The following is a 12,762-nucleotide window of genomic DNA, read 5'->3' as shown; positions in this document are numbered from 1 at the left end:
TTCGCCCAAGGCTATTGCTGCATCGTGTATTCTGTAAATGAAGGGTCAGTGGCAAGGTCGTCGACTTGTTCGACGAGAACGAAGCTCATTTGGTGTGTGAACCTGACTGCGGTGACTTGCCGTGGAAATCGTGCTTGCATGCCGTCTCTTGTCTAGAGTCGTCGACAGTTTACACCCACTCGAATTCAACGACGTTACGAAATCCGTGACGGGTTTAGTTGACGTCTGTCACGAAATCTAGTCAGATTCACACTATCATCAAAACGTATCAGCGTTCTGTCAGACGCGCACGTGTGGCCCCAAGCGCGAGAGCTCGAGAGGTATACACCAACCGACGATATTCGTCTCCGGAGTGTTGGCGAGGAATTCTCCTCCGTGCGTCGTCCTGTGAGTTTTCTCCCTCCTGCTCCTTTCATCATCTGAGGTTGCAAGCAGACAACGGCAAGGCGCTAAAGAGTTGTGGCCGTATTATGGCAGTCACGGTTCTTGCGACCGCCGCAACACTCGGCCCAAGGAAACACAGCCTGCGGGCTGTGTCGGCAAGCTTAGCCGACACTACTCAGTGAACATTCTCTCCCACTCGCTGGCGGTCGTTTGCACCGCGAGTAATGCCCGCAAGCGGAAAGGGCAACGAAGAAACATACTCGCACTGAACAGTGAGACCTCAGGCATCGTGCCTGGCCTACATGACTTGTACATGTATACATTACTATGGCTATCTATCTCGGGGCCCCATTGCCGAATGCCTATCTGCCACATGCAAATTGTAATGGGTTGTCGCGATGCATAATGCTATGTCGCCGATGATCTGTTTACCCAACACAGTGTGTAGATCTACAGTGTATCAGTGCATCAGTGTCCCAGAAGTAAGAAGTTCTCAGTTCTCACCCGCTGTAGCCGAGTCTCTCAGGGGAGAGAAGCTCGCACGGATCGTGAGGGTCTGCACTAACCCGTGGGAAAGCGTGTGGGGTCGCTCCTTCACAAACATACCAGCAGCATACTAAGTACATTGTACTAGTGGTAGAATTGTGTGATTCATTGCATTGCGTTGTGCAGCAATAGTCGGAAAGCTGTTTCTTATTCTCCCGCTTCCCCCGGGTCGAATAATTGATCGAGGAAATACTTGAAATTGATGGGAAACGTCGCATACAAAGGTGGATCAAAGGTCCGACTTACAAGCATCGGCTGCCAATTTCAATTATTTCACCCTGTGGAATCTGCCAGAACTGAAAGGGTGAAAGCGTCACTACCATCCATATCCCTCGGTGTGCAAGCGTGGAAGCAAGCCTCTAGAGGCTGGAGTTGGCAGCGGATTCCCGCTGCCGTAGCTTCCTTGGACATTGAATGGAGCAATTAATATTTGCCAAACCTACCAGTACATGTACAGTCAACTTCGCTAATAACGACTGCGGATATAACGACAATTCGCGAATAACGACTTAATTTTCATGCCCGGAGCAAAGTCCTATCCAACTGTGCACATATAATGAGACTTCGGATATAACGACACTTCGCGAATAACGAGACTTTTCTGATGCCCCGCAGAGTGTCGTTATAAGCGAAGTTGACTGTATGTTAGGATTCTAGGGATCATGGTGAAAGGGAAGGCACGGTCTTGGGTGTAACCATGGTAACTCCTACAGTCTGTGTGTTTGAATGCTGTCAGTGATGCTGATACAGTGTAAATGCTTCTCACGTGGTGTTACGTAACTTACGTTGCGATCTGAATTACGCAATTCACCTTCACTCACAATAGCAATTCGTCATACCAGGAATTCCCATGCGAAATGACCTCTGGCTGAATGCAGAATCAATGTGCTCATGTAGAATCTACAATGACTACGTGCAGTGTATGTCCACGGGTCAGTAGCTGCGAGGGAATGTACTGCCATTAGGACCGTTAGGCGATGTGCGGCATGTTTGCTACCAAACCCCACCTTGCATGACCTTTACGGTAGTAGACTCTCCCAAGAGTATAATAATTTATACTCCCCCCCCCCCCCCTATAGTATACTCTTGGTAGTACGCGAATACCTGCCCTGACATAATAATTATTATGTGTTGAAATCAGTGCTTCTTTTCATGATACTTAATAGCACCCTTTCAAGAAGTATAATTATGTCCGGTGGAGGAGTTGAAGAACTGTATCGCTGCACCAGCGGTGCAAACTTTAATTATGAAACATGTGCTGGTCAGCTTATCAAGACTGATGCAGTAAGAATGTAAATGTACATGTAATACATATTGTTACCTACATGTACATGTAATACCAGCCATGACGGAGGAGTGAAGACTGCTGGCTGCGACTCTGTCTTTCATGCTTTCGTGATCATGAATCAGTGGGGCAGAGCCGCTGAGCCTCACTCGTTTGATAGTCGACATGGTTGTGTTCTACTACCAATCGTGCATGGCCACTCGGGCTGATAACGTGAAAAAGTAATTAGTTCTTGTGATAATCTGCATGTCGTTACTGAGGCCGATCCCTTCGATTGGATCAAGCACTGATGATGCGTGATGGAAGACTGCTGATAACCATCAGCGCAGTGCTAGTTAATTTTGTTCCCAGTACACACGACGGTGCTTATCGTGTTGCGTGATGAATGCACAACGCTCCCATTGCTATGATTGTGTTCAGCCTGGACCATGAGCGTTATTGCTGTACAATTGAATAGTACAGTAAGTGTGATAGGGAGGTATAACACGAATCAGAATGACAGATGCAACACTACAAGTACAATTACATGTATGTTGCTGTTTACTGCTTGGATTAGACCCACGCGTGTGCACATGTCGTGGATACACCGGGTGTTGACACGGGAGCATGCACGTAACGCCTGGTACGCTCTTTTGGATCAAGGCCCGGATCTTTTTCCAACCCTGGATAAGAAGACTACCCGCACACGAGGACCACAATTGTAAGGTCCCTTGAGCGGTCGCCGTAGAAAGGTTTCACTATAACGTCACAATGTATCATGCATACAACGTACATGTGCGCAATAGCGAGAGTTCCCAGATTGCCTAGAGTGCTCAACACCACAAGGATGGAGCATTACCACAAAGGCAGAAGACTCTGAGAACAGAGGCAGCCGGCTAGGTCATTGTTGTAACGCTGCGTTTCATGCACATAGCAAAGCTAAGGCAATCCTCAGACAACTGACACGTTCATGTACATGTAATGGCAGCATTGGCAGATCGGCGCGGGGATTTGTGCCAATTTCTTCACGGTACTCAGTAAATCGATCTCTATGGTTAAAGCGCGTCGGCCATTTCCCCCCCCCCCTCTCTCTCTCTCTCTCTCTCTCTCTCTCTCTCTCTCTCTCTCTCTCTCTCTCTCTCTCTCTCTCTCTCTCTCTCTCTCTCTCTCTCTCTCTCTCTCTCTCTCTCTCTCTCTCTCTCTCTCTCTCTCTCTCTCTCTCTCTCTCTCTCTCTCTCTCTCTCTCTCTCTCTCTCTCTCTCTCTCTCTCTCTCCTCTCTCTCTCTCTCTCTCTCTCTCTCACACACAGGAGACGTCCCACCCATGTACCCACCATACATGTGCAATGTACCGTTGTACGTACATGTAGAGAATTGTAGATCTACGTTGTACATGTGAACTACACCCTACATGGCTACATGGCTGAGTGGCTTAGTGAAACGCAGTACCGGTACATAATAGCCATGACTTGTACAGTAAAAGTAAAGTAAAGTTTGCACGTCCGCGTTACCACCGGCTATACAATTGCGTTGAGAAACACAACCAGCTTAGGAAGTTTCGCATGTGCCAGGCCACCACCATGCCTGTGCTACCAGGGTGGCAGATGCAGCGCCTAACGGCGTACACAGAATAATTCACACGGTGTGAGCAGCAAGCACTATCGCAGCATAGCAGGCGGTAGAGTCATTGCCTATTCAACATGACAGAAATTGGCAAGCGATTGTATCGATTTTATCACCCTCGGAAGTTGGAACGTCACCTGCCTACCTGACCAAACTGCAAGAAGTTTTGTTCTAGTAACTAAGTTACTGCTACATAATTGTATCTTTCAACCTGGCACTTAAAAGTGCCATTGTCACAATCACAAAAGACCGGGAGTTCTACATGAACAGTTGGGTAAGACGACGCAGGGGACAACCCTGCGTTCTCCATCTCACTCTCAAAACTCTAAACTAAAGGGCCCATAAAGGGCCACGGACGGAGAGTTTCTGTCGTGTTCAGAGGCGGGACGGTGTTACCGGCTTGCTGATTGCCAGAATGTACAATCATGTACATGTACATGTAGATACGAAGTGGCTATTGTGGTACATGCACGAGTAGTTAGAGGGTGCCGGTCGTGGCTCGCGCGTCGAAAAACAACTCCAGTGACCTGCAGCTCACGTCCAAAAGTTTGGAGTTTTACGCCAAATGTGACGTGAAATTGGGCGTCACGTCGGAAATAACGTGCATCTTAACCTCTCTATTAACATCAGCATCCTCCAGTAGGTTTACTCCGCACATCAGGGAACTACTGGCAGTCGTACAGCTGCTCACTCTTCTTCCTGTTCTGGAGATCTGGAAAGAACAATAAACATCAACATTGTAAATTTGTATTGTGTAGTCTCCGAGGTACACTCGGTGCAAGTAATAGTTTTATCATTGTTGTTACATGTATCTGTGGTTCGTTCGACGACAGCGGTACAAACATGTTATAGCATTTACCTACTCGTGCCAGCTATGACGCCAGTGTTTTAACCTCTTTCGAAGTACTATTAATTAACGACTTTTGCAACCACTGGTACCGACATAAGCAAGTATAGGGTGAGAAAGGTTGTTGTTGTTGTTGTTGTTGTTGTTGTTGTTGTTGTTGTTGTTGTTGTTGTTGTTGTTGTATATTTATTTTACATCGCATGTCAAACGGGCAGTTCTGCCCAATATTATGAAAGCGATGACAACTAGTAAGAAGAGTCAGAAATGAAGAGAAAAATAAATATAAATATAAATACGAAAATGGAAGTAGCAATGAGGGGAGGCAGGGTCAAGACGAGCAGAAAAAATGGATCTCAAATTTACAAGTCGGGTCATCGTAGCATGATTCTATCGAGCCTCATCAGCAGGTTACGAAAGCCATTACATTTAACCGAAGTAAAATATGCGTAGCATGAGTTTGAATTCACGGACAGATACTATGGACTTCATACAGTCGGGCAGGCCATTCCAGAGTAGGCAGCTGGCTAGAAGCGGTCGGCATGCGCCAGAAGCACTGTGGGCCAGGGGGAGGGAGAGGTTGCGTCCCAACTGACCTCGAGTGGTCATGCCTGTCGGCGGGCCTTGCAATACAATTCGGTGCTGTAACTTCAGCGGCTGTGTCAGTAGGTGTTCAGCTGTCTCCCCAGCACAAGGAACATGCCGAGGCGGCTATAATTGTCTTCCTATCTTCCCAACAATCTTCCTATTGAAGGTGTGAATGTGCAGGATCAACACGTGGACGGTAACGCTGTATCCTCCTTTCTAGTGAACCGCCGCGCGCTGTCCTTGCTACAATCAGCCTAGCCTGATTGCGAACACTTGGTTTACCTGAATGCTTCAGAAAGCACTGGGACTCAAGGAAATAAAGGCAACCTGCCTCAACAAACCGCTAACTAGGCGAACATCTGGCGACAGCCAACCATTGGTTTCCACCGTGAAGCTTTGGAACACCCTGCCACAGAAACTCATGTCTACTCGTCGTCCAACCCAGTTTAAAAGATTGCTGAAAGTGTTTTTCTACGGTTAATATGGCCGAATAGCACCTCCCTCTGGCATATGTCCTCATCTTCCTATTTCTCTTTGATTGTTAATTCGTTCGAACTTGACTTGTAATTACCGATACATATACATGTACATGTACTTCCCCTTGACTGTTTTCTCATTTCTCAAGTGCAGCTTTATCGAGCCACACTTTTTATTCTATCGCCATCATAATATTGGGCATCATCAATGCCCGTTTGGTTTGCGATGCAAAATAAAACTTCAAACAAACAAACAAAAACGTCCATCCCCACTGATCTGTTGGATTTCGGACGATGATCCTGAAATGCCGTGACACCACTGGTATGTCCCACGTCCTCGAAATATGCGGACGTGGTGTGTGTCGGCAAGCGTGGTAGTTTAGTAATTACATTATGGACGTGCATTGTATTTTGAATTTTTGATTGACGACATTTTGATTGACGAATGCAAACCGTTAAAGTATGTTACACGTGCCGGCAGTTATACACTTCCTGATGTTCACTGGCGACGGGAAAGAATGTTGCGTGCATTTGCCCATGAGGATTCTGCGCGTCGGTGGAGCATAAACGATCTTACCTGCTTGACCCTGACACCAATCCAGAGTGGTAAGTGAGAATGAGTCTATTGTCAATCAACACCTCATTGCCGGAGCACACACTCTCCAGCACGAGCAGCTTCCAATTGTTCTTCATCGGTGATGAGTTTGCAGGGTGAAGGGGGATACATGTAGATTGTTTAAAACAATCCTGCCATTTCAAATACCGAGACATACAAGTAACCCTTTTCGTAAGCAAAACTTGAGACCTGCCTGAATGAATAATGAACTACTTCGAAGAACAGTAACGGTCAGTTTAGTGCAATCTTTCCAAACGTCGCTTGACCACAATGACTTTCTGAAGTAAGTTTTAGTATACAATCATGTACTGTATAATGTGTATATCCTGCCTGAAGTCTTTGGCATCTTGCCCGCTTGCCCCATGCCAGCAGCCATCTCAATGACCATATATGTTCAGAAAACGGTGAAAACAGTGGAACTGGAGTATCTGACAGGACTATAAAAAATAGTATAAAGTACAAACTGAGACGATTTACACTATTTTCAGTACCCTACACACGCCCATCCGCTGTAAATAGTGTAAGTAAGACAGGCCGCGCCAGGGTGAGTTGCTAGTTGCTCCGCAGTGACAATAGGACAGTACTGTCTAACAGTCTTTGATTGAGACTCGATTTGGAACGGACCCCCGCTATGTTGGCCATGCACGATGCACATGTCATGAACAGCAAGTCAGTTTGTTTCCAAATGCGGAGCTATTGCTTCCAAAAACCTGTTGTACATGATGATATTGAGCTGCACCTTCATTGGGGTACTAGTATGGCCTATAGCCTAATACTTGTAGTACACTCAAGTTCCTGTCTCAAGGAAGGTACAGTCCCGGGTACATGATATCATGTGAACCACCTTCATGTAACAGTAAAACATATTTTGTACATGAAGGCGGTGAACATTGTTGACCTCGTGACCTTGTTTCCCGGATGGACGTGATCCCTGCACGATGATTTGATCGCCTGGGTGTACATGTACATATTATTATAGATCTACAATACGTTTTGTACAACGAATCGCAAAATCAGTACGGTCGTGATGTATCGATGGGCAAGGGACACATGGACGAGCTGCATCACCAGGGATCACACTACACAGTAGGTGGAGCTGTGTGGCGTGATGATATCGATAGCAGGCTTTCGATCCCATGCACGACTCCGTGAGTAAGGCGTACGCGTAACGGTAAACCGTAAGTAGTATTGTACACTCTATAGTTATCGTAGAGCTACGCTATACTGTCCACTAACACCACCAGTTACTGAACAATCAGCTCATGCGATAACATTGAACGACACTGATCGACACTGGCTATCAGCTATAGCAAGTCTTGGATGCGCACTCCAAAAGCCTTCCAACTAACTTGGAAGGTTCTAAGTTATATGAAAACTTAGGAGGGGGGGGGGGGGGGGGGGGAAGGTGATGAGGTGATTCTTGTAGTTTCTTGGTTCTTTTCCTTGCAATAAATTCATCCTTAGCTCTCCACCCGAGTCTATACTAGTATTTCTACCCGTATCGTTAACCAATACTACCTGACCTCTTGCTTCGGATTGGCGCGCAAGACGGGAGGTACCCCGCTTTGACTTTTTCACGTCGAGGCCGAGGTCTATGGATAGGTCTATCTACATTGTACTACTCCGAGTATGCATGCACATGTACCAACGTAAAATTCTGTCTCGTGGTCGGTTGGAACCACTTTAGCCGGTATCCAACCGACAACCAATCGTGCAGGCAGAAGGTTGCATGGATTGGCAACAAGTTTTTTGCTCAATGCAGCTCTTCTACAAATAGTGAAAGTCACACGAAATCTCCGTGAGGTCCGGCAGCTCAATCTGCTTTGAATGTTGGTCTTGGGTCACCTGCACGAATTTCAAGTCATCTGGACACATTCTGGAGAGATTGGTTGCAGACCGCCTGTATGTGACGATTGTTGTATGACTCCCTCTGTATAAATAGCGCTTGCCAAAAAGACCAATGGGTTACAAACAATGCTCTATGCTATAGTAGCTACTATGGAGCACAGCTAGGGTACCAGGGACACTTCCTTACAACAAGACTGATTTCAATACGGTGTTCTGTTAAGACAAGTTCCCTGGCAGGCTCAGAACAAGTGCAGTAATGCCATTCATAATATTAATATCAGCACGAATAGAGGAATCTGAAGAGGTCAAGCAAGGTAGCAAAGATTGAGCACAACATTTCGCTGTCTTCTTATGGGAAATCCTGTGCACGTGGCCAAAACTTCTTATAGTAATCAATATAGGCAACTGCGGTCCCTTTGTTTGTCTTTCTAGCCAGCAAGGGGTGTCTATTGCGGAGAAGCTCCATGGGCTTGCAGTGGGGCTTCCACCTTGCTACTGGCGTTGAGCGTTTCATGCAGGGTCGCTCTGCGCCCGGTGGAGCACTTGACCAGGGGGATACTTGGCGCCTCTACTGCTGACAGCTTGCACATAACGCACAACGTCCCCTGCTTGTATCTCTTCCTTTCCTGTCCCCGCTGGATTTTCCTAGGCCTTGATCAGGAGTTCGTGCGTGAGTGTGTAAGGACAGTGGCTCGTGTTGGTAAGAGGAGCAATCTGCGCCGTTTCGTGGCCTGCAGCCTCACAATCGGTACGATAACATTGCCACCAGGCATGGTGTGAAGTGTATCACATTATGAAGTAATCACTTTAAATAATATCTACATGTACATGCACATGACATGTGTAATAATTATTATTGTGAACGCTGATGTGGCCTGTTGCTGTTGCCCGCATTGTAGCCGACGCGGTAAAAATACCCTATCTATCCTTGATCTCCAGACCTAGACAACATTGAGAACGTACAGGGTACAATGACAGGGTGCATACCCTCAGCACACATCCAGGGTGTAGTTGGAGGGTCCTCGCAACTATCACTCGCACGTTCACTCGGAAGTCACAACCACAATGCTACTGTCCTGAGTAACACCGCCGTGTGTTGTTAGGTGCTCTGTATACATGTACATGTACATGAAAATCTCAGTCGAGGTGCCATATCGTGCCTGATGCAAGAACAATGTAATCATAATGATGATTGGTGTACGGAATAACATTTTTAAAGTGGTTGCTATTCACAGCATTCGGTTTATCAGGAGGGTTTGTATACAACGACAGAGATACTGCAACGAGCTTTGTTAGTTTGTTTTCTAAAGAAAACCGTCGAACCCAGCTATAAGTCACTACCGCGTACATCATCATTCTATGCAAGCCTTGCCCGACAGGTAACATGTTTCACGTGTTCATGCTGTCATCGTGAAAACGCCATCATTCTAGTAGTAACCAAGATGATCTTGGCACGGACTTGGAGTGCACTGCCATGTCCTCTACAGCCACTGTACACTATGCAATGACCATTCTTTATCTCTGAAGCCTATGATCCCCATTACATCTAGATACCTCCACCAAGGCCAATGCCAATGCCAATGGTCAAGCACTACATGTAGTACGAACATTGTTACATGCTCACCCTCGAGTTCAGGAGGAAGTTGTAGCAAACGGTATGTCTTGACACGATCGCAGGAGCTGCTGCTGATATGCTTTCAAAGCAGTCACGACAACGGACATGGGACACTTTGTACGACCAATCGGCACGCCAGTGCAATCCCATACACCATGCCTATCAAGAATCGCAGATTGAGAAGAATTCAGGGATAGTATCTTTCCTGAATTCTGATAACACGCTATTCCGTTTGAGGGGGTTGCAGCCTTGGTGGGCAATATTACCCCCCCCCCCCCTAGAAGGACCACTCCGCCCATTCTACAGAATCCGTGTCACATGTATTCACAGAATATCTAAAAGTAATACGCGGGATCTACACAGAGGCAGCCTAGCACAAGCAGGAGACTGCTGCATTGAAATAATCGAAAAAACGAAGCTTCGTGGTGGCCCTTACGGCAAGGGTGCTGCGCATCTGGATTTGGTTTGGTCTTACGGGGCGGGCACAACGATCAGGTCAGCGACCGCGAAGTGCCACGATAAAGGCAACACCGTTCATGCACGGATCGAGGCGAAGTGCAATGCTGCAGATTTGTGATTGCTTGAGCTGGAAATCCCGACGGACACACAGGCGTTAGACCGCGGTCACACCGAAACAACGGACTAAAAAGAGCTCATCTGGTCACAACTGTTACGAGAAAGCATGGTCACCTCGTGCACGCACGCACGCATGACTACCAAACACGGTGATCTTGGTACTAAACGCTTGCAGAAGTCTAACGATAAAAGCCATGTACACTGACTGTACATGTGGATGGCCCAAAGATGTGCGGATGCGGATTCTGACGACGCTGCGAGCAAACACCACAATCATGAACAGAAAACCGCACATTCAACCGCCTCTTGGAGTCTCCGATATCCCGGTGTCGCGTGGAATCGTCAGGCCGTGAATCCGTCCATGACTCACGGATTCATAGGGCTTTCGTTCGTGATTGGCACAAAGGAAACCGACCCCGGAAACTCATCTGTCCCTTATACTCTAGTCTCTAGACTCTAGCCTCCCCCTGCTTCTTGGTCATGTATTCGCAGGACACTGCAGTGTATCGATGGTTTGCCGCTTGTGACTGGTGTATGAACCATCCAGTAGCCTATGGGCTACGATCAAGAGTCAAAATAAGCTAATCTTGATACGATACGCATGTAGCATGAATCTAGTCTACTAAAAAGCGTGTATTCCATTTTACGAGAAGCGCATTATAATTTTATGTACATGATCGTACATCGCTTTCTTCCGAGTCGTCTTCTGTTCCATTCGCGGAAATCAGTGTAAAATGGTTGGTTGATTGACTTGCCGTGTCAGCGCTTGCTTCATTCATCAGAAGCATTTTACGTACACGTAGGCTGTACATGTACGATGAAGGACTATATCACCAACCGTGAGCACTTCTGCAGAGTGGTTTAGAGCATTCTTTAGTCTGTGGCGGATCGATACAATCCAAACCACCGGACGACACAGCACATGTAACGTTGTTGTCCTTGTTCGATTCCTCACTTCTGAAGTTTCGAACGACATCGGTGGGCACGAGTCCAAGAGCAAGTGACACTGCAGGCAGTTATGCACAGTGGGTTCAATATGGATCAGCTACAAGCGACGGATAATTCTATTTGCGTGAAGTGTTTGTGGACTTCGAAGTGTGTGCCACACGCACATGTACATGTGGTAACCGGCCATTGTTCCTTGGTCAAGACTTTTTGGTCCGTCGTTATTCCGTCCAGTCCACCTAGTACCTGGGCGGTCTGGGCAGACGGTAGTGTAATGCTCTTGACCGACAAGTGTGACCGTATTCAAGACGTGTGTCGCGGCTGCCAGTCTATGATTATGGTGAAGATTGAAGGGGGCTTGTAGGCGCTAGGCGTGATGGTGTGAGGGAACGTATCATGTACCGATGTAGAGAACTACAGACTGGTCACACATCACTCGATCAGTTCGTTCTGCATCCAATCTGCAGTTCAACGAAACTGGATTTCGTGTTACATGAACACCATGCGTGCGTCACCCTACTACATACAGTGAGGCCTGACCGTTCAAGGAGGAATTTTGCCTTTAACCAGCGGAAGGAGCTCAACATGTGGAGCTCTATTGCACACAAAGGCCTTTTAAAGGCACAAAGGACGTTTAGTTGCAAGTCGCCTGCTGATCGCAGCACTGTGCAAGAAACTCGGAGCTGCGACGTAAACCTCCGTTGTGCCTTGTGTGTATCCTGCCCCTTCTGTAGTTGAGAGTAAATGATTGCCGCCGACCGAGGAAGATCAGTCTGAAAGCCGGTTCTGTAAGGTTCAAGAGTGACTCGTCGATTTGGCTGCTCGGTGCTTTTCTTTGAGGAGAGTTTGAAGGTCTGGAAGTGGAATGCACAGCTAGACAGCGCCATCACTATACACAGAACAGGAGTATGTGACTGTACGTTGTACCTAATATCATGGCATGAAAATGACTTTGTGTGTTGTATTACAGAACGCACGGATCGTGTTGGTATGTGACTGGTCACCCATGTAGAATGCGTTTTATCCAGCCTCGATTCATTATTCATCACGCAATGATGTATGGACTTGTACTTGTCGTTGTAGCAGCCCAGCTGACACTAGAAATCATGTTTGCTGTTACGGGCACCATCTGCATATTGTACACGTACACGCTCATAACATACATCCAGTAACAGCAGTACACCATGGTACACAGCGTAAGGTGTCCCTGTGACCTGGTGTCCCACTGGTGACCGTGTCAGTCTTCTCGTCCCCGCGATGCAGTACTAGTATAGTAGTCACTACTAGTACGATCGAGTGGAGTGTGCTTTTACTTCGTCGTTACGACGTTTCTACGTGCTAGTTCCGACCTCGAGATCGATCGAGATGCATCGATGTATCGATGGAGCCATTACCATTGCGGCATTGGAGGAGTGGACCACAGATCTGCCGGAGGCAC

This window comes from Sycon ciliatum, chromosome 5, assembly GCF_964019385.1.
Source record: "Sycon ciliatum chromosome 5, ocSycCili1.1, whole genome shotgun sequence".
Taxonomy (NCBI): Eukaryota; Metazoa; Porifera; class Calcarea; order Leucosolenida; family Sycettidae; genus Sycon; species Sycon ciliatum.
The sequence above is the reverse complement of the archived record's forward strand: the minus strand, read 5'-3'. Positions refer to the sequence as shown.